Genomic DNA, 23,632 nt, shown 5'->3' with positions numbered 1-23,632 from the left:
CACAGATAACAATTTATAAATCACAATAAATTGTATCAATAATGATAGCAAACAAAAAGTTAATTACTTTGGTGTTCCAATTAATTAAATACTTGAAATCAATCCACGTGAAATTACAAGAAACTCAATCAATTAATTACAATTTAGATCAACTGATTTAATCTAATCATTGAGAAACAAACAAATGATAATAATAATAATAAATGAGAAATAAAAATGTTGAAATAAAAAAAAATCGTTAAAGTTAAAACCACTTAACATTTGAAATGATAAACTAAATCAACAACAATCAATAAAACACAATTAGGATTAACAATTTATTAATTTTTATCAAACTGTCAACAACAGTTGAGTTTTTAACAACATTTAACACAGATATTTAAACCCGGATATGTAATAATAATTAAGTTAAATAAGAGTTTACGATAATAATAATAATCTGTCAATCGCTAATTCTGATCATTAGGTGAGATGATTAAGATTAAAGATCGATGAAAAATTAATAATAACACACAGAAATCACTCTGATATTTTTCACTAGTCATCATCCTCATCCTCATCTCCATCTCCATCCTCATCCTCATCCTCACCTTCATCTTCATCTTCATCCTCATCATCTTAAATTACATGTTTGAAAAAAAAGTTATGATAAATTCAGGGAAACGTGTTGTTGATTTCTGCTGATCTTTCAACACACAGACTAATCAACGGAATCAATCCTGATTACTAATTCCTGAAACTGATTTCTGGTTTTAAAAATAGTTGTTGATACTTGATTGTTTTCATAATATAGTAATCACATCATGTTGAAACTTTTCAACATAAATAATGATAAATAAATGATAAACCTAATAATCTGCATCATCACCATGAGTTTGTTAAAAAAAAGTGAAAATAAAATATAAAAAAAGTAAGTTAATCAACAACAATCAGTAAATCATCACCATTGTGTGTGTGTATGTGTATATTTTTCAATATTGATTATAAGAAATCAAACAAATCATGAGAGTTGATCAAAGTTTCATTGTTGATTTTTTCTTGTATTTGATTCATTCCCAATTGAGGCGCAGGTGAAAATATCAATTTGATTCAATTGTAATGATGATGATTATGTTAATTGTTGTTTGAGTTGTTTAATCAAAATGAATTAAATTTAACCTGAAAATAAATTAACATGATGCAGGAAAATATCATCATAAACAACAACATGAAGCTAAATTAATCTGAATCAAAATGTGTGGTTAACTTTTTAGCCTTGATCATGATTAACTTTTACAAATTTACTTGTTGATTTATTTCACTCAGATTAAGTCTCCATCATTATTATAATTTAATCATCAATGTAATCATCAAAATCATTATCATTGATTTACAATTTATGTTTATCATCATCATTTTATTTCATCCTGTCAACAACTTTTTTCATTATCATTACGGTTTTAGTTTTTTTTTCACTATTTCAGTTTCATCTTGTATTTTATCATGATTATCATCATGATGATCAGCTGAAAATTGAAACACCATGTGTCATTTTGTATTATCATCTCAAGAAATGGTTAACATGACAAAATGTTTTCTCAATTTCAAATTTTTGCCTCTCAGCTGATCATCATTTATGTTAATTATCATCATCATTAACCCGCATATCAATCAATGTCATCATCTGGTGAATTGTTAATTGCTTTACAATTGATTCAATTAATCAATAATCTCAAGTCTTTATACAATAAAAAAAAAGGTTAATCAATTTCATTTGATTTAAATGTAAATAAATTAATATAAGTTCATTGTTCATCTGATAAGTTTTTCTTATGCTCATCTTTATGTAGATTTGGTTTCATTTAATTCAATTAAACATTCAAATTGATTAAACTTTTTGCTCAGCTTTAATGGTAATAACTTACAGTCAATTGTAGGAGTAGTTGATTAATTAATTATAAGCCATTAATTAGGTAATTTTTTAAGACAAAATTTACCGTTATATTAATAGTGTTTACCTCGTTTCCATTTCCTTTTTCTTATGATACAAATATTGGTAAATATTTACAGAGTAAATTTTGAGCATATTAATTTTTATATGTGGAAGTTTTTTTTCAACAAAAATTAATGTTCAATATTTAAACAATTGATTAAAAGCTGCGGTGGTAAGCTAATCAAATTAACTGTTCTGGTTCCATGAGATGATGATGATAGTTTAATTCTGCCATTTAATGATTGTACTTTCGAGTTAATCTATTCTCCTTTTAATTCCCTATCGATGGAATCGTCGCTGTCATTATTTAATTGGATCATCATGTTCGATTCATCGGAAGTTCGTTTTCTTGTTCGCTTTGAATTTGTATCGCTGGTCGATGAAGTCGGTAAATTATCTGATTCATCTTCTTCCACCATGGAAACTGGATTTCGAGATAAACGGGAAGTGGCCGGTGTTTTCGAAGGGACTTCTTTTGATCTTTGTTCCATTGCTTTTTGTGATGGCATATTGATTGACACTACTTTCGATTTATCATTGGAACTTTTATCTTTCTGTACATTTGTACTTTCGTCATGAGTAGTTGAATTGATTCTCGGTCGTTTTCGAGATTCTTTTTGATTCTCTGCGTTCGTTTGGTCCGGTTTATTATCGGCGTCTTCATGTTTCTTGAGTAACTCACGAATCGCTTGAGCTCGTATTTCAAGTTCACGAATTTCGATCGCCGCTTGATCAAGGATACTATCTAAATTGGAACTTTCAACAGGATTGGAAACTTCACTTTTCTCGTCCGGTTTAACCTCATCACCAGGAGAAGACGATTCTTGCTTTGATCTTTTATTTTTCTTCTTCTTGGATTGATCGTTTTTATCCTTTTCTTCATTTGTAACTTGTGAATTAATTTTCCCCTGAATTTCATCTTTACTTAAACCGGAACCAGAAGCAATCGATTCAGGTTCCTTTGTCTCATTTAAATTACTTCCAGATTGATCAGCAGCCAATTCTGAAATGAAAACAAACCAATGAAAAATGAAATAATCAAATTAAGTATTAAAACAAATATAATATTAACCAATCATCATAATCCAAACAAACTAATTACTCGGAAAGGCTTAATGACCATGAAATGGACAATTTGATTATTCTCTTAAAGAAATTGAAAATCGGACGAAATGAAGAAAGAAATAGAGAGATGATGATGATGAAGAAGAAGAAGAAGATGATGATGATAAAATGGTAGAGGAAGACGAGAAGGAGGAGGAAAATCATAGTGACTCGCTAATTTCAAACTTTTTTCACGCTGTTCATTGATGATAAAGTAATTGAAGTAATTTTTTCAGTTTACTTTTACCAATATTAATAATCAAACTTAATCATCAATGACGATGCTTTTTTATAAGAAATGAAACTAAACAAACAAAATAAAATAGCAAAAAATGATCATGATAAAACCGCAAAATCTGATGAAATAGTAACAATATCAAACTAAATATACTTAAATTTGGTGAAAAAAAGACAATATCTTTTTTTATATAACATTAGAGTAATGAACCATGGCTAACAATTGACTTTGCAATTAGTTGAATGTGATCAACAATCAACAATCAACAAGAAATCACCAATAATGATCATCATCATTATGATAACAGTTAAAATATAATAATAATAATAAAAATAGTCAAAAAACTAATCACTTTTAATATTGATAATCATTGGATTAATAATGAACACAGTTGGAAATTAATGACAATCATTTAGTTAATATCAAGATTATGATATTAAGATGAATTGGAAGTTTACAAGTTAATTGTAATTGTGGACAGTTAGTTGATTTAATTGAGACAATTTTTAGTAAACTACCAACAAATCATATGAAACAATTAATATAAACGGCCATTAACCGACGTTAATTACAACAATTAAATGAATATATAATGTAAACATTGAAAATGTATAACATAATTTTATATTGTGATAACTGTCAAGTCCAAGTAATAATTTAATTATAACAATCATCAGTACGATAATCAGTAAAATTGTTAATTGTATTGTTAATCATTGAATAATCGTACAGAAAAATTTTCGCAATCATAATTTACTTGACCCTAAATTACATGATGATAATGAGATAATTATATAAGAATACTAAATGATAATCTTTAATCAAAGGATAAATCACTTAATTTGAGCTTAAATAATCAAATTTGATGATGAGAGAAACAAAAATTAAGACATGATTAAGATAATTTGATTCATGGTTCCTACTTCATTTGCCGTTAATAACAATTAATTGTAATATTAGACTTTTAAAATGGTTAAGTAAAATTATGCATACACTTGATAGGGAACAATCAATTTACACATCAAGAGTATTAAGTTAACAGTAACCACAAACACCCCACCACTACCTACTACCACCACCGCCGCCGCTGTCATGATCATAATTATGGCTCATCTTGGATTATTAAATTTAGGAGGATCTGCATGATATAATTATTTATAATTAACATGCATTTAACTGAATCATTAAACATTTCAAAGTAATTGTAGTTAATATAAAAACAATGAAATAAGATGGATGAAGAGGAGGTGGGAAAGGGAGGAGACTGGGAGAGAGAGAGTGGGTTTTTGCTTAGGTAAATATCATTATAATGATGATTACAGTTTAATCAGTAAATTATGAAACTTTTATTTAATTATATGAATATTTAATTGTTCATATATATTCATATGTATCTTTACCTTTTCTAACTGTTTGTTTTCAAGTTAAATTGTTAACAATTAATGAGTTTTGTCAATGTATTTGTGCAACTTTTTAGTAACGCTTGATTGTGATGGGATTCAATCGGAAATGATTAATCAGAAAAGGAAAATTCAATTCTAAATTATTGACAATTAAAAGTTAATAACCATTAAATTGTCAGAACTAAAAGAGTTAGTAACTTTTAAAAAGAGAGTAGATCAATTCACAATTAACTGATTCATTTGTGAATCAACGAGTAGATTTTGTAATTTATGATTTTTCCAGGTAAATAATAACTACCAATGACGATTAATACTTTCATCATTAACTAATTAATGACTGATTATTCTGAGTTGATTGTCTGGTTGATTGTAAAAAACAAAGAATCGCAACTTTAAATTGTTACATTTTCAACGCTATCAACAACTCAATCAAAATTAAATGAAAATAATTAACCGTAAATAGTTTTTGATTAAAGTTAAATCATCTTTCTAACTGTGAAATGATTAGTTAAAAATTTTTAATCAATTTTCTGTACAATATCATTGTTATCATCATCATCGTCATCAATCAATCATAGACAATCAATATACTTAAATAGGAAAATGGCGAAAAAAATTATCAATGAAATAGTGAAATCTCATTATTTGATTTTCATCATGAATTAACTTGTTACATTTTGTCACAATTAAGACACAGCTCGTTAACTTTTTACAGAAATTAATTCCCACAGGTAACTAATAACTATCAATAATTTCACTGGTAATAAATGTAAAGTTGATAGTTTAATTAGTTTAATTAGTTTATGATGTAAACAAAATTAAGACTTTTCTATGGATCAATTGATAGTTAATCAAATTTGAATGTAAAAATTAGTTAATTACATGATTAAAACTATAAATTTACTGATTTTCAAAGAGGATTAAAGATGAGCTAATTGTATTATTAGTGAATCTAATTAGCTATAAGATGAGATGATAATAATTGAGTTGATGAACTTAAATGATGACACTAATTATCACATTTAAAGGTAAGTTAGTGTAATAGATTAGCTGACCTGAGACTTAATTAGAGGTAATTTTTCAATTTAGAAAACAAAAGAATCAGTAAACAGTCAAGGTGAGGTCTTCAACTAATTAAAGTAAATAAAAAGGTACAAAAAACTAAGGGAAAAAAGACTAAATTAAAACAATTAAAGATAAAGAAACAAACAAACAATTAAACAACAGAAAATGTATTGAATTTCAATGAGGAATCTAAGGATAATATGAAAACTGAAAAAAAAAACACAGAACATGAATCATATTCATTCATGAGTATTTTCATGTAACACCCTCACAAGATGATGATAAGGATGAGGATGCTGATGATACATAAAGTGAGGAAAAGATGAAGATCGAAAGCGAGAGAGAGAAAACTCGTTAAAGAGAATAGAAAATGAAGATTTTTTTCTTCATCTGTGTTAAGGGTTTGTCTTCATTATTATCTAACCCAAGTTAATTTAAGGAGTTTAAACATCAAGATAATTATAATCATCATAATATTATTATTAATGAGAGATAATTTTTTACTCAACTCTCTCACTCACTCACTATGACAATGAATACGAAAGAGATGAAGTGAATTAATTATATCGATGATTTCTCATTTAATAATGAGGAATATGAAAAAGTGAGAGACCTAAAAGCGAAATGACAAACTATCTTTGTTAAATTAGCGTCAACTCAATTAAGAAACTTCAAGAGTCTCATGTAAAATAAAAGGGATAAAGGGATGAAAGGGTTCAGGGTGAGGTGGTGGTGGTGGTGTAGGAGGAGAGAGGAAGGTGAGATGATGAAGATAATGTGAAGAAAAATCAAGTTACCATTAGATTCATCAGTGAGTATGTTGAGGAGGGTTTTACGTTCAACCTTTTTCAATTGTTCCAAGCAAAGTTTTTTCAACTCAACGGTTGGTATATCCTGTCAAGGAGAAGAAGAAGAAAAAATAATCAATTAATATTGTAATTAATTAATTAATATGAAGGATAATTATTTCAAATTAAAGATTTACATGTTAAACTTTCGTTTCTAATGGAGGTAATTATGTTTTATCAGAACGGGAATATTGGTATTTTGTATGTTGTCACTATTATTCAATTTGTTTGGCTCAATTATTATATTAATATGTTGGTGGTTTGTAATTTAAATTCAATTTAATCAAATACAATTAGACAATTATTGTTGTGATTGTTTAAATATCAATGAATCAGCAATTTAAGAGGCAACTCAATCAATATGTGGTTAATGAAACGATTAATGAATTAACAACAATCATTATTATTAATCATAATAATCTAATATAAAATCTAAAATGTGATGATAATGTTTACATTAAATCAAAATTCAGGAAGAAGTTCAATTTATCATAACATCAAATATGATAGTTAATGTTAATTAATCGCTAATGAAACCTGATTAATTCATTGATTAAAAACCCATAGAATTGAGAAGAGTTATAAATACAGAAGCAGAAGAGAGAGAGAGAGAGAGAGAGAGAGATAATTATGGAAAGAAAAAAAAAGATAATCAAAGTTACAGAAAATGAATTAAAAGTAAATATTAGTAACATGGAGAGAGAGAAATTCAGGATTTCATAGGCGCGATAATCAGATAGTTTTCACAGGGAATGAAAAAAAATTCATAAATATATTATTTCCATTGGAATACCCTGTGTATTTATATCAACACAGGGAGAGAGAGAGATGAAAAAATATGAAGAGAGAGAGAGAGAGAGAGAGAGAGAGAGAGAGAGTGAATATCTCCTCAATCATACTCATTACAGAGGTTTTTTTTCATATACTCATAGACTCATTTGAATTTGTTTAATTAAGTTAAATGAAGAAAAGGCTTGGGAAATATACGAGGATCATTTTAATTAAGCTTGAGAGAGAGAGAGAGGAGAGAGAAAAAAATTTGAGAAACAAGCAGCTTATAGTTTTTGCATCTCTACGCCATTTCTTTTATTATCATTATAATTATTATTTTAATTATTATGATTTAACCCTCAATCGGTTTACTATCATGAAAACTAGAAGTGCAGTTTAATGAGTATTTTTTTCTCTCACTCTCTCTACCTTCATGGATGCTTCATCCATTCATTACGAATCATATTTCCATCACTTTGTCTTCATCTTTTTCATCACCATTTTTTAGGCAATTTTGTGTATGCGATGATGAAGAGATGATGAATATGATGATGATGATGGAAGTTAAAGTTGTGATGTTGTTGTTTTTTTCACCTAAACTATTTGTCTTAGAATTTCAATTGTGGAACATTCCAAACGTTCTGAAATTTTCTTTCTCTATTTTCTTTCATGATCATCATGGATCGACTTTTATGAATATCATATGGAACTTTTTTCTTCCTCCTTTTGTATTGTTGATTTTGAGTGTTTTCCTCTCTCTCTCTCTCTCTCTTTCTCTCTATTCGTTGCTGTAATTCGAAAACAACGAATAATTAAATAGCAGGTAGTTGAACTAATTGTCTTCTCTAAATTTCGATAATTTGTCAATTTAACTTGAGTAATTATTCATAACACGGAGATAAAGAGAGAGAAAAAGCTCTCGCTTTTTGATAGATGATTCTGATTTTTATCATGATGGATAGATATTGACTAAGTTGATTATTTCTATTAAAAAATTTTGATAGATAATCTATCATCACTAGTGAAATAATTAAATGAAAAAAAAAGATAATAGAGAAAGTAAATTTCGATGTGGTTACGATTACGTGGTTAAGAACGAGATCTTTTTTTCGTGAAATAAAAGTGAAATCAATTCAATTTTCACATTAACTTACCTTGAGACTTGAAGGGACAATATCTTTGTGCAAATACTGAGCAGCAATTTTAAAACCTCATCAATCAGTTTTTCAGGTTCATCGATGAAACGTGAAAGAGGTTCAATTGGTTTAGTTAAATCCAAATCATCAAGAGACCATTTTAATTTCTTGAACTATAGAAAAACAAATAGAATATAAAATTAGAATAATAAAAAATCAAATCAAAACAAAAAGCATAACAAAAAAATGGAGGCAACAAACAAAAGACCACCAAAGATGAGAAACAAATACAAAATGACAGAAAATGTCTCATTTCAAAGACGAACATATTTACCGTAACATACCTGACCACCCATAATTGATTAAGATTAATCAAAGACAATTAAAAAAGGTTTAAAATAAAAGTGAAACAATCAAATATAATCAAATTCAAAAATTCAAAACAAAAGCAAAAAAAGGTAAACAAAAATCTGATGAATCCAAAGGGACCGTCTCCATATTACGCTGAGTAAATTGCGGAAAAAACTTTGACCAAACAATTTGAATCTCTCAACTAATTAGTTGATTAAATAGAAAGCGATTAAAATTATGAATTGAGTAGAGAAGCAAAAAGAGATTTTCCTCAAGAGTAGATAGAGATAAATATATTTACCTTTAGGTAATTTCCTTTTCCCTTTAATCATCCAAAATAATTACAATCAACGGAGAAGCAAAAAAAAAGCGGCAAAAAAATCGATTCAAAAAAAGAAATGAAATAATCTAAATAAATTAATAATTATAATTACGATAATGAAGATAATGATAAGAGAAGAGAAGAAAAAAATTACCAAAGTCTATGTTTAATCTATGGAAGAGAAAAAAATCTTTCTAATCTCAATAGAATATTTTTTACACACTCTCACTCTCTCTCTCTCTCTCTCTCTCTCATTCTCTCTCTCATTTTCCTTCTCATTCTCTCTCACTCACTCACTCTCTTTCTCTCTCATTCCCCTTTTTATCCTCATCTCTCATCTTCCTCATCCTTTTTTCTTATGCATCCCCAAGATCTGTAATCATTTCAATGTTTGTATGTGTTTGAATTTAATTAATTAAATTGAGTTAATTAAAAAGATGAAGATGAAGAAGAAGAAGAAAAAAAAATTATATCATATAAATTTATTCGTAGGAAGATAATGTTTTTTTTGTCAATTCTTCTTAATAATCATCATTGTGATGAGAATAACGGTAAATAGATTAACCCTTTAACTCTGATGTTCAATTTATCACATTCAAGTTTATCTTTCTAATTGTAATCTAATCATCAAACTGTTTCACTCTTACCAATAATCAACTTTGATCATCTTTGATTTATTGGTAAGATTTACATCATTCATCATTACCAATTTAACTAATTGTTGTTTGGCTAATTGTTATCAATGTTTAAGTTTCAATTACAATCTTAATATACTGATAATAGAAAAACAAAATTGGGTCAATTAATTGTATTTTAGATTTTAGTTTTAAGATTAACAATTAAGATTTAGAGAGACACTTGATGATTGATTTAATCACTTTGTGAGGGATTTAGATTGAGTTGAGGGAGAAATTCCAATAAGGAATCAAGGCAAGAAATCTCAAAGAGATAAATTGAAGACTTTCAAATCAAAGAAAACGATCTGCCACAAATACCAGATCAGCAGAATTCGATCGGATCCAATCTTCAGATTGTTACCTCAGAATTCAGAAATTATCACTAGGCGATCAGATTAATCACAATAGAAAAGGCTACAGATGAACTTATCATGAAACTTTGAGGTTTATTGATTAATAGAAAATGAGAGAAGAACAAACTTAAGGAAGACTCATTAAGAGATGTATTCTTAACAAGAACTAAGATTAATTTCTTCTGCTGTGAAAACGTGGGAGATGGTTGATTATATTGGGATACAATGATTAAGAGGAAAGTTTTGATTACAAAATTAAAGATGATTAAAAGGAAACAACACTAAGTGTTCACTTTATATCACCAGAGTGATTAAGATTAACAAAGGTTGAAAATCAAAGATTAATAAAGTTTAACAATAAGATTATCTGGGTCTAATGACGCGACAGTGTCTATGTTAAACAAAGGAGAGATTAATAATAGTTAATAAAACCATTTGGCTTGATAAAGCACAAAACAAAGAAAGAGAGTAAGATGAAAGAGAAAAATCATTCTCTTTCTCGGTGACCAATTAAGAGCATCTTAAAGATGAGACAATTATTAAGGTCTTACAATTAAAAGTAATTAAAATGATTGGAAATTCCCATAGGAATCAATTAAGTAATTAACTCAATCGAATCGATTACAGGAAATTCAATTAATGAATAAAATGAATAAGAAAATCACATTAGTGATCAGGTTACAAAAGTTTCAATAAACTAAATGGAAATTTTAAAAGAAATTAAAAGAAAATGAAAAGTTAATAAAATCAATTGGAATCAATTGATTCGGCAAATCATTCAAATGATCCAATTGAAGGCTTGGTGGGTTTCAGGTTTTCTACCACTCCCACGATTTTGATGAAGATATCCCATCAAGGCTTCTTTGGATCCTTCCTGACAGGGTGGAGATGGAACTTCAAAATATCCGATTGGATAAAAATTGATCTTCGAACTTGAGAAGCGGAATATCTCCAAGAGATGAGGTTGAATCCTGGGATGACGGTGGGATAGAAGTTGTAGAAACTTGTGAAGAAATTTGGACAATGGGAATTTCTTCAGGGGGATCTTCAATAACCATTGGAACGTTTTCTTGTTCTGGTTCAGGTTCTGGTTCGGGCTCAGGGATAGCAAATCTAACAGTAGATTTCGATGAGGTTGATGATGAACCTTGTGATGATGAAGTTTCTTGGGAACCTGAGGTTTGAGATGAAGAAGAAGTGGTTTGGGAAGATGTTGATGTAGAAGAAGTTGATTGGGATGATGATGTCTGAGTAGACGATGAGGTTTCATTTGATGAATTTTGATCAATTGTAGAGCTTGGATCATTCGAAGATGATGTGAACTCAATGGTCAAATCATTTGGAGTTACATGAGGAGGAGATGGGTGAGGTGTAGGAGGAATACTTTGATTGATTGGAGTGGAATTGGTACGAGTTGAGGCTGGAGTAACACAATTAAAACTATCGAATTCAGGGATAGTTTCATGATGATGATAATACGACCAATTAGCGGGCCATTTAGTTTTACCAGTTTCAACCAACTTAGAGAAACGTTCATGAAGTTTAGAGACTTTTCCATTTCTAACATAATGTTTCAAGGAACGATTATGGATTCCATAAGTGGTTGTGGCGACTTTGATTTCGATGTCCTGCCAGAAGGCCATATATAATCTCATAGCCGTTATTGCTTCGACGGCGGGCGAATGGGCAGTAGCACGAATTGTGAAACCAGAGAAGATGAGGAATGAGATGAGCGAAAGTGAAGCGGCGGATGTACGATAAGGAGAGAAGTAGATAGTTACATCTCTGAGTTTTGGACGAAGTACATCGATTTCACTTGGGGCAAGGTCAAATGATTGGAAGAGTGAAGGCCAGCACCTATGATGTGTGGCGGCCAAATAAACGAGCACTTGATCACGAACGGTGGAGAAATTTTTGGCGAATTTGAGATCGTTGAATCGTAGACCATGATACTTGGTATCCATGTAGTTGACAGCGGGATATCGTACAAGCGATTCATAGACCACATCACAGTTACCATCGACTATGACGATCCAAATCGGGTGAGGAGCTATGACTCGATTTCCAGAGCGATTGTGTTTCTCGATGCGAGCATAGGCTGCGTGAATTGAGTAAGTGTTCATGGCATCAGGGTGATTTTGGGTGTTTTGTTTTACCAAAGTTTTATGTTTAACTTGAAGTTCCTCGAGCTGAACTTTGGTAATGTCATTGAAAATCATAGTGGCTTTTTGTCGCCTATTAGCTCGATACTGACGTTTTTGTGGGTCAGTGTTTGGAGAGGAACTTTCAGATTCACTGAAATCTCTGAGTGAAATTGGAAACCATGTACTGATCATGTTTCGTACGGTTTCTTGGTCTTCATTGGATAGACGAGAGAGTGGATCGATTTTCGTGTAAGGGTTAACAGGTTCACCAGCGTCAGGTGAAGTTGAGATGCGAGCGCGAGGAAGATCATATCTAAATTTTCCTTCTGAAACCTTTAACCATTCCTCAGAATCATCAATAAGATATTGGGGAACGGCTGACCATTTGGTAGGAGGTCGCGATTTGCAAATGGGATATTTATTGACTGGAGGAACCCTATTTGTTGAACATATTTTCTTCTTCGGCGAGGAGGAGCTGAGGATCATTTTGTTTTAGACGAGTAGTCCAAAATCCTAGCTTAAGATTGGTTTGCGAGCGAATTATTTGAGGAGCGAGAAGATTATCTTCAGGGTTCTTTTCTTTGTTGAGAAGGAGGCAGGCGTAGAGCTCGAATTTCTGATCGTAATCATATTCATGAGTTGAATAAGTTACTTTAGGACGAGAGGCACTTTTAATGTGAGGCGGAATAAAGCTAATTAAACGCTTAGGGGCTAACTTGACTAATTCTTTATGAGAATTACCTGTTTTGAAAATTTCAATTGAGTCAAGATCGACTTCTTCTCGGAATAAACCGAGTCTGCACCTATTCTCATGTTCATGAAGTAAACCTGGAGAGAATTGAGCATTGCAGAGAGTGTAACGACAGGTAAACTTTGAGTCTCTGTATTTAACGTAAATATCAGAATGACTGATTTTCCAAAGTAGCATAATCATCAAGAGCGGCGAAGGTCTTGATGCAGTAGGGAAAGAGGCAAATAAATTTGTTGCATTTCCGAGCTGGAACTAATTGTAAAATTTTGATGAGTTCCTGAGTAAAATTAACACAACGTGAACAATACCAATGAAGGCAACTAGTACATTCAATTGGGAGAAGCGCAATTTGTTCACAAAAATAGCAACGGACTTCCTGAACGAATGAATCTAATTCATCATGAATGACGGAAGATTTAGAAATTCCTTTAGGAATTTTCGGGAGAGGGATCGAATAGATTGATTTATCTTGATAGAGATTTAGGAATAATTTTTCTCTGATCATTTGCTCATATTTGTTATAAATTATAACAAAACTATCATATTTGATCTGAACTAATTGCTGAATGTGTTTGAATTGTTCGAGAGAGGCATATTTAGGAATAGAACCAGTGGGATGAGGGGCTGGATATTCATTTGGTTCGAAAGGATAATCGTCGGGTTTGAGATATTTATTTGGGTACTTTTTCGGAAGTGATGATGACGATGATGATTGAGGTGGTTGAATAGAATCAGAGGAAGAAGATTGATCTTTACCTTGAGTTTCCATTTTTGATTCCATACGAATTTGTTTTGAACAGGATGGAGTAGAGATTAACGTTAATGATTCAGAGGAACCAGATCTTTTAAGAGATGATGAAGTCAAAGCTTCAGGAGCGGTGAATGAGACAACTTTTAATGAGGGGTTTTCAATGGATGAACGATTGATTATCGATGAAGATGGATAGGGTTCAACAGAATCAGTTTGAGTAGATTTTCCTTTGGGAGAGTCAATCGTATAACAAGGGTAAGGCTTTGGAGTTGGAGCTGGAGCTGGACGACCTGGAATGTAGACTATCGACTCTTCAGATTCATCAGAGGAACCATCAGGTTGATTTCCACAGGAATTAGGCGATGAGAGTCGTTGAGATAGAACTTCAATCACAGTTGTAAGAACAGCACTTTGAGGATTGACACCAACAGGAACGATAGGATCTTCAAAAGATGTTGAAGGTTGAGGAGATAAACGAGCACTAATTGGGGCAGCGCTTGACTTGCGAGTTTTATCCATTTCGATAGCGTTCAAAATCGAAAGATGACTAATCACAATTAGCTTAATTAAGCTCTGATTAATTTGATGATTGGTCGGAAAAGAAGGAGCAAAAAAGCTTAACAGATCCAAAATGGATGCACTTGACGAAGAGGTCAATTTGATTAAACAAATCAAATAGCTTAAACTATCGTAGAGATTAAGATTGAGCACAAGTACAAATAAGAATTTCACACAATTTGAAATTTGGATCGAATAAGATTCAGACTGAACTTTCAGGGAGATTACGAATTCAAAAGAATTAGGAAATTGAAATGATTTAGAAAGAACTTGGGAAAGAAACCAAGAGACCTTGTCATTAGATGACCAAAGAGTTAAAATGATCAAGACAAAGGTTGAGGGCGGTAAAGTTAATGAAGCGACACTAACGCCAATGATGGAGAAACAATTAATTAGAAAATTAATTTTTCGAAATTGATTAAATCGTAATAGCGATAAAGGCAATTGATTTAATTTAGTTTGGAAAAGCGATTTAAAGCTTAATTTGGGAAATTTTTTCTCAATTAAATTTTCATTTTCATCAGAATCTGATAGGATTTCAAAATGATAAAGAAGGAAAAGATTTTTCTGTTTGTATTGATTTCGGGTTAATGGTCTATCACCATCATTCAAAATTAAAGGGCTTTGATTGACAATCAATTTATCGGCTGATTGATATTTTCTTTTTGGCTTAGGAATTAGAATTTGGTTATCATTCAAGTGATCGGAAAAATTTTGATTAAAATCATTATTTGATTCTCTTTGCTTAGTTTTATCAAGATTAAGGTGGTTTACGGATTTGTTAGTTGAGGGAATATCTCGAGATTGATCATTTAGTGAGGGAAATTCGTATTGGGAATCAATTGAATCAAGAACTTTCAGAATTCTGATTCAGAGGAAGTAAATCGGAATTATGATTAAAATCATCTAAGTGATTAGGGTCTGATTCTAATAGGATTTCTAGGTGTTTATCGATCTTAGCTTGATATTCGGATGAATTGAAGGTTTCTGATTGTAAGAATGAAGTTGGATTGAAGTGGTTGTTTCTGAGAGATTCCATTTCAGGGGTAATCTCACCTTTGAACAATTTCGTATTCGAAACGTTCGCGGTGAAAAGACCTAAATCTGTTAATTCTAACAGGAGCAAAGCACCTTTCTTGATTCCACATACTAGATGGGGACCATGAAATTTACTTCTGAGCTTTTTGGAGAGAGAGGAATCTACAGATTCATTCTTAACAAGAACGAAATCACCAGGTTGATAAGGAGATTGAGGATGAAGTGATTTAATTCTATTCACCTGATATAACTGTTGAGCATGAAGTCTAGCGTAGGCTAATTTTCTGGCTGAAACTACATTGATTGAAGATTGATGATCGAATGAAAGATAATTATCTAAGGGCTTATTCGGTTCTCTTCCGAAGACGAGATAATAAGGGCTGAATCGAGTGATCTTATGAACTGTCGAGTTGATTGAGAAAATTGAAGCTTCGAGAGCAAACTTTAGATTCTTAGTACCACTCGCAACCACGTAGGTTCGAAGTCGCTCAGCAATTGTTCGATTGCATCGCTCGACGATACCCTGCGATTGAGGATGGTAAGGATTAGAAACATCATGTTTGATTCCGAATTTCTTGAGGAAATCTTGAACTAACTCTGAAAGGAAATTTGTTCCTTGATCGGTTTGAATGTGTTTGGGATAACCGAATGAATGAAAGAATTGAGTTAGGAAGTTAATGACAGTGGGAGCTGTTTGATTGTTAGTAAGTTTGGCGTAAACGAATCTTGATAAAACATCGACAATAACGAGAATGAACTTTTTAGAGTTACCGATTTTGATTGGTCCTTGAACGTCAAGTTCAAAGCGATCGAAGATTTCTTTAGGAATAGGCTTAGTACCAGGATCAACGTAAATTACGTTTGCAGGCTTGGCGAGAGTACATGTCATGCAATTATCACATAATTTTCGTACTTCTTCATAGAGGTACTTGCACCAGAATCGACGTGCAATGTTGAGGTAGGTTTTCTCAGCGGCGAAATGTCCACCAAGGGCTGATTCATGTTCATGAATGAAAATTTCTCTGAGGATAACGGGATCTATTACTAGACGGGAGCCAAAAGGAGTTCTTGTATCTTTGCGGTAAAGAAGATCATTTTTAATGATGAATCGTTTAGATGAAACGGAGTTAGGATTTTTCATTTCCAAGATGAATTTCTGTATATCAGGATTTTGTTTTTGACGAATACGAACTTTTTCTTTCCATAATGAGAATTCAGAAGAATTGGAATTTTTGTTGAGTTGATTTGTTTCAGATTCAGTAGTATAGAGAATTGAAGGAGGATTTTTGAATTGAGAAAGATCAAATAACGGAGAGTTGAATGAAATATTGATGAGGTTTGAACCACGATTGAAATATTGATGATGATCAGGATCATGAAGATAGTCAATTAGGAAGACTTTATCTAAACATTCCTCTTCGGGATCTATCACTTTACGGTGATCCCACTCTGATTGATAGCGAGAGAAACAATCAGGAGGATGAGTGTTACCTTTACGGTAAATTACCTTGAAATCGTAGGCTGAAAGCATGATTGACCATCGTTGCAAGCGAGAGTTTTTGAAGTTTGTTTTCGTGAGTTGGCATAGAGCATGGTGATCGGTTTCGATCAGAAAATGTTCACCATCAAGGAAGTGATTGAATTTATGAATTCCAACTAAGATTGCCAAAAGTTCCTTTTCAGAGGTTGAATAATGAACTTGATGCTTGAGGAGTTTTTGAGAGAAGAAGCTAACAGGGAGCCAGTCTTTGATTTCTTCGATGGGAGATGCTGAATTATAATTTTCAGATTGATTATCTTCTTGTAGAAGAATACCACCAACAGCAACATCAGATGCATCAACTGCAATCTTTCGACGAAGATCAGGATGATAATGCACAAGGAGAGTTGTTTGGAGGAGAGAATCTTTCAGAAGATCGAGTGCTTTTCTATCAGCGTTGAGAAGTTTGAATTTTCTTTCGCGAGAAATTAGTCGATAGAGTGGAGAAGCGATATTCGAATAATTAGGAATATAACGGCTAAAGTAGTTGTAGCAGCCGAGGATTGATTGTAATTCGCGAACATTACGAGGATATGGAAGATTGATTAATGATTGAACCTTTTTGGGATCTGGACGAATTCCATCACCTGAAACTAAATGTCCGAGGAGTAAGATTTCAGTCTTACCGAATTCGCATTTTTCCGGTTTGACCTTGAGGTTGAATTGCCTTAAGCGATCTAGAACTAATCGAGTGTTATGGAGTAAATCGGGAAAGTTTTTACCAACAACAGGAATATCATCAAAATATCCGATACAGTTTTTATATTGGAGACCATCCAAAACAGTGTTCATAAACTTTTGAAATATGAACGGAGCACCAGAGAGACCCATTGGAAGTCTCTTATATTGGTATTTCCCGTCGGGGGTCACAAATACCGTTTTCTCTCTTTCCGACTCTGGGAGTTCTATCTGATGATAGCCTTGAGCGAGATCGAAAAGATTGAAAAATTTACCACCACGGACTACTTCCAAGCAGTCATCGATGCGAGGCATTGGATGTTGAGGGACTTTTGTTAGACGATTTACCAATCGATAGTCAATTACCATACGAGGAGGACCATTTTGACGTGGAACTAACAGCGAAGGAGAACCACCAGGAGCATTTGAAGGTTCGATTAGATCGTGGGCAAGCATTTCTGAGATTATCTCTTTGAAATCTTCACGGCGTTTGATAGCACAGCTATATGGCTTTTGATATGGAACAGTTTGATTTTCCAAATCAATTATAACTGGACAAATGGAAGATGAAACAAAACCTAAATCGTGCTTATGTTTAGAAAACACGTCTTGATAGAGGCTTAAAAGGTCAAAAAGTTCTTGTTGTTGCTCAGGAGTTAATTGAGGATTGATTCGTTCTCTAATTTTATCGAGAAGGGAATGATCGGGATGTTCACGAGTTTCTTTTTGAGTTGTGAAATGGACGAGTGAAGACTCTTGAAATTGTTTGAATTTTGCTTTTGTTTGATTAGATTCGAGATTTAGATTAATGAATGGGTTGGATTCGAGGTTAGTATAATTTGAATTATCGAGAGTTGGAACCTGTTTAGTTAGTTTAGGTTTGATTGAAAGGGATTCATTGAGGATGTAATCGGAGGAATTATTTCCAGTTACTTTAATAGTTGAGTCGATTATATCAGAAGTTTCGTCTGGTGTACAAAATCTAAAATAAAATTCTGCATCATTGAATTCAGGAGAGTTTTCGCTTTCTACAAGAGATAACAAATTCATCACCATCGGAAGCGATCTTCATGTAAAATACATGGAGAAAAGCATTACTGAGTAAAAAGGTTGGCTCGAAATTTTTGCAAACTTGAATTTTCACGATATGGGAATCGTCAATATTGTTATGTTTGACAAGAGCGTAGGCGAAACCAAGGGAATCGACGTAAGAATTGGAGCAAATACCTTTTAGATAGCGATTATGAGGGATGGTTGTAACTTGGAGTTCCTTAGCAAGCGCGGAATCAATAGCACAAATAGAAGCACCAGTATCGAGGAGCACTTTACCCTCTTTAACCAATTCTTTACTGGGTAAACAGAGTTTAAGTTTGACCTGAGGCATGTGTTTGAGAGTGTCACCAAGTTTTGTTATTTGCGAAACTGAATTTGAGGTAGCGAATGAGATACCAGATGATCGAACCGCACTTTGAATTGGTTCACGAATGATTTGAGGAGTTTCCTCGTTAACTTGAGGAGTTTCGTTGGACATCACGATTAAATTTGCTGGGTAATTAGTGATAGCGGGAACGTTGGAAGGTTGAGCACGTTCTTGAGATGAATTTTGTTGAATTGGACGAGGTTGATATGGAGGTAAACCTTGTTGTTTACGACGATCAGCAAGACGTTTACAATTTTCAATTGTATGATCACCTTCTTTCTTGCAGTAATTGCAATACTTTGATTGATTGTTTGATTTGGAGTTTGAAGATGTTGAAGATGATGAGGAGTTTTTAAACTTATCTTTAGAGTAAACACTCTTTGATTTATCAGAATAACCTTTATCATAAGGCTTTGATTTTTTATCACGATTGTATTTAGAAGCCATTTTAGCGTCGAAATGTTTTCGAGTGAGATGATTGAAAATTTTAGTTTTATCATCGTTGATACCAAGGAAATAGATATCATCTCTGATATATTTCGGAATATGTTGGAGGACGAGCGAGAGAAAAACTCTATCATTAACATGACCAAGAGATTTTGCCACTAATCTTTGCATGTCACCAAAGAACTTTTCAGGATGCTCTTCAACATTATATCGGCACTGTTGAAGCTCGAAGTCGGCGGAGTATTGAGATTCGGGAGTTCGAAGTTTTTCAAATAAGGCAGCAACATAGTCTTTGTAATCGGTGATCGATTCCAATTCAGAGGCACAACTTTTGATCTCATGCGTCATTGCTTTCTGAAGAAGCCTAAGACGAGTTTCGTCGTCAACGTTTTCTTTAGCAAGACGATCTCTAGTTTTTGTGAGCCATTGGAATTGATCATCTCCTTTCACAAATTCAGGGATATGTGGATCTGATCTTAATTGTTTAACAATCTCAATGAGAGCAGCAGCAGTAATTGATTCCGAAGGAATTGGCGATTGAGAAGATTTTTGCACCATTGAACTTGAGTCAATGATATCAGCACCATGATTGTTGAGGACGGTTCGAATTTTGTTGATTGAACCAAGAGAGATTGGAAGAGCGATCAAATTATCATTATTGATCTGAAAGATGGTATCATCATCGATACCGATTGATTTGATGAAAGTTTGGATTTCTTTTTCTGAAATACCATTAGAGCGGAATTCAAGTAACCATTCAGGAAGATTTTGACTTTGACTTCACCAACATTTAGATTGAGAATTTCATCAGAGTTTAGATTCACCCATGAGGAGAAGATGTGTCTCGACGATATCAATGAGTCTTTGGATGCCAAAGAGGAATTGGTGTTGACGAATTCTAAAAGAGGAAAGCATTTCGAATAATCCAGATCTTTCAGAGATTTCTCATCAAGTGAGATGGTTTGATTACGACGGTTCGTAGCACGGAGTTACAACAGGAGTTGTGGGGAATTGCGATGTTGTTGGAGAGATGAGAGTATTCTCAGAGATGTCACCAATAATTGAAGCAACAGGGGAAACATGGGCTGGTTTTCGACCTCGTTTAGATTTAGGACCCATGATTAAGTTCAAGCACTTTAGAGGAGATCAACTAATGATGCTAGGGATGATTCACTGAATAAAGGATAGAGATAACTGGGGAAGAAGAAGGGATCCTGCCTGGGTCGCCAATTTGTGGGGATTTAGATTGAGTTGAGGGAGAAATTCCAATAAGGAATCAAGGCAAGAAATCTCAAAGAGATAAATTGAAGACTTTCAAATCAAAAGAAAACGATCTGCCACAAATACCAGATCAGCAAAGATTCGATCGGATCCAATCAGATTGTTACCTCAGAATTCAGAGAATTATCACTAGGCGATCAGATTAATCACAATAGAAAAGGCTACAGATGAACTTATCATGAAACTTTGAGGTTTATTGAATTAATAGAAAATGAGAGAAGAACAAACTTAAAAGGAAGACTCATTAAGAGATGTATTCTTAACAAGAACTAAGATTAATTTCTTCTGCTGTGAAAACGTGGAGATGGTTGATTATATTGACACAATGATTAAGAGGGGAAAGTTTTGATTACAAAATTAAAGATGATTAAAAGGAAACAACACTAGTGTTCACTTTATATCACCAGAGTGATTAAGATTAACAAAGGTTGAAAATCAAAGATTAATAAAGTTTAACAATAAGATTATCTGGGTCTAATGACGCGACAGTGTCTATGTTAAACAAAAGGGAGAGATTAATAATAGTTAATAAAAGCCATTTGGCTTGATAAAGCACAAAACAAAAGAAAGAGAAAAAGTAAGATGAAAAGAAAGAGAAAAATCATTCTCTTTCTCGAGTGACCAAATTAAGAGCATCTTAAAGATGAGACAATTAAGGTCTTACAATTAAAAGTAATTAAAATGATTGAAATTTATAGGAATCAATTAATAATTAACTCAATCGAAATCGATTACAGGAAATTCAATTAATGAATAAATGAATAAGAAAATCACATTAGTGATCAGGTTACAAAAGTTTCAATAAACTAAATGGAAATTTTAAAAGAAATTAAAAGAAAAATGAAAAGTTAATAAAATCAATTGGAATCAATTGATTCGGCAAATCATTCAAATGATCCAATTGAAGGCTTGGTGGTTTCAGGTTTCTACCCTTCAACTTTAACTATTAGTAAATTGTTAATTTTTGCTGTCTTTGTTTTCAATTTGTGTCATAAACATACAAGTTGATTTAATAATTAATTTATCACAATTACGATGATAATCAAGTTAATTAGTTACCTAGATTTTCAAACATGTAAACAATTAACGTTAATGATTAACATTGATCATAGTAATTGTGATTTTATTTATTTATCCTCATCATTTGATGATAACCATTGATTAAATGATCAATTGAATTGTTAATTTTTGATTGTTAAACTGAAAAATTTATTGAACAACAATCAAAATCATTAATCAAATATACCAATCAATATACAGTACAAGTTCATTGGTATTAATTGTTTGCAACAATTAGCTTGATTAGTTACTTTATTTCATCATCTTATTGCTATTACCCTTATTGTGATCAACATTCAATGGCCTAATTTAATTTTATTGTCAACAATTAAATTACAATATGATAAACTTGATTAGGCTCAATGATAATTAAACTGTTTTAAAGTGTAATTTATATATTAATATAAACCAATGTATTTGTTTATTAGTTGAACCAGAAAACTGCAAGATAATTAAGTAAAGTTTTATCATAATCAGCAATCAAAGTTAATTATCCTGAGAGATGATGGGTAACAATTAAATTATGAAAATAAGACGATAATGTTAAAAGGAAGAAGAAAAAAAAGTTCCAACAAAATATCATCATGTTATCTTCCTATGGATCAATTGGAATTGAAATTAACATGATGAAGATAAAGATGAAGATTCATTTTATCCTTCAATGAGCATATCATCATATTCAAGTTAAAAACTAAAACTTTTCAGAATTCCTATGAATATCAATATCTTTATCTGTATCTTTCTAATGTTTTTAATTCAATAAAGTCAATGAAAATTAAATCTAATCATGATTAACATGATGATGATTATGATGTTACTGTTTTTATTTAATTTGCGGTTAAAAAAAATTAAGGCAAAGATGAAAAAGTTAAATTGATTACGTTAACAGAAAAAAAGTTCATGATGATGATGATGATGAAGGAAAGACGAGAAAGAGAGTGAGAGGAGAGAGAGAGAGAGAGATGATAAAATGTCTTTTCGAGTGTATAGTTAAGATGATGCGGATGAGGATGACGAGGAAGATGATGGATGATGGAGATAAGGTAGAAAAGATTTTGCAAGCTTTGGATTATTGGAAAATTGAATTTGCAAATGATCCCGAGTCAGGCGATATTAATTAGCGAGATGAAGATGAGCACAAAAAAAAGTTAAATCCACTTCTCATTAAACCATAACCCACCTTCCACCTCCCACTCTACTCATCTTCATTATTTCTCATTTAAATTAAAAGGCATCATCTTCATCATCATCTTTAGAATCTCTCTTTTTTTCATCTCTCTCTCTCTCTCTCTCTCTCTCTCTCTCTTCATCTCTGTCTTGTACATCCCTCTTTACCATCCTCATCCTCTCCCAACCTCTAACCACTAACTATCATCTTCATCTCACCATCAACAATCAACTCTTTTTTCATTATCATCGTCATCATCATCCAGCCAATTACTTTTTTCTCATTCCCTTTAATTTTCACTCATTATTTGAACCACAATTAACAAATTTTCTGGCTCCCATTTCCACATCCCCTCTCACCCTGTTCTAGTGCTTTTTTCAACCTTCTTCCACCTCATGCTCTCATCTCAACTTACCACCCACTCTCCATAATAACCACCTTAACTAATTTAATTAATTAATTTATATATTACTTCCTAACTAATGTTACCTTGTTAATAGTAATTATCATTATTATTGATAAAAAAAGCAAAAAAATTCTTCCAATTATTAATAACT

The 23,632-nt window shown here is 32.0% G+C and overlaps 1 pseudogene; it reads right to left on the bottom strand.

Annotated features, from left to right (window-relative positions):
* Positions 1-1,867: 1,867 nt before the first annotated feature.
* Positions 1,868-8,893, bottom strand: LOC128395848 (dentin sialophosphoprotein-like; annotated as a pseudogene).
* Between the last annotated feature and the right edge of the window lie 14,739 nt (positions 8,894-23,632).

Source organism: Panonychus citri, unplaced genomic scaffold (assembly GCF_014898815.1).
Source record: "Panonychus citri isolate SS breed McGregor unplaced genomic scaffold, ASM1489881v1 Contig00141, whole genome shotgun sequence".
In the NCBI taxonomy this organism is placed as follows: Eukaryota; Metazoa; Arthropoda; class Arachnida; order Trombidiformes; family Tetranychidae; genus Panonychus; species Panonychus citri.
The sequence above is the reverse complement of the archived record's forward strand: the minus strand, read 5'-3'. Positions and strand labels throughout refer to the sequence as shown.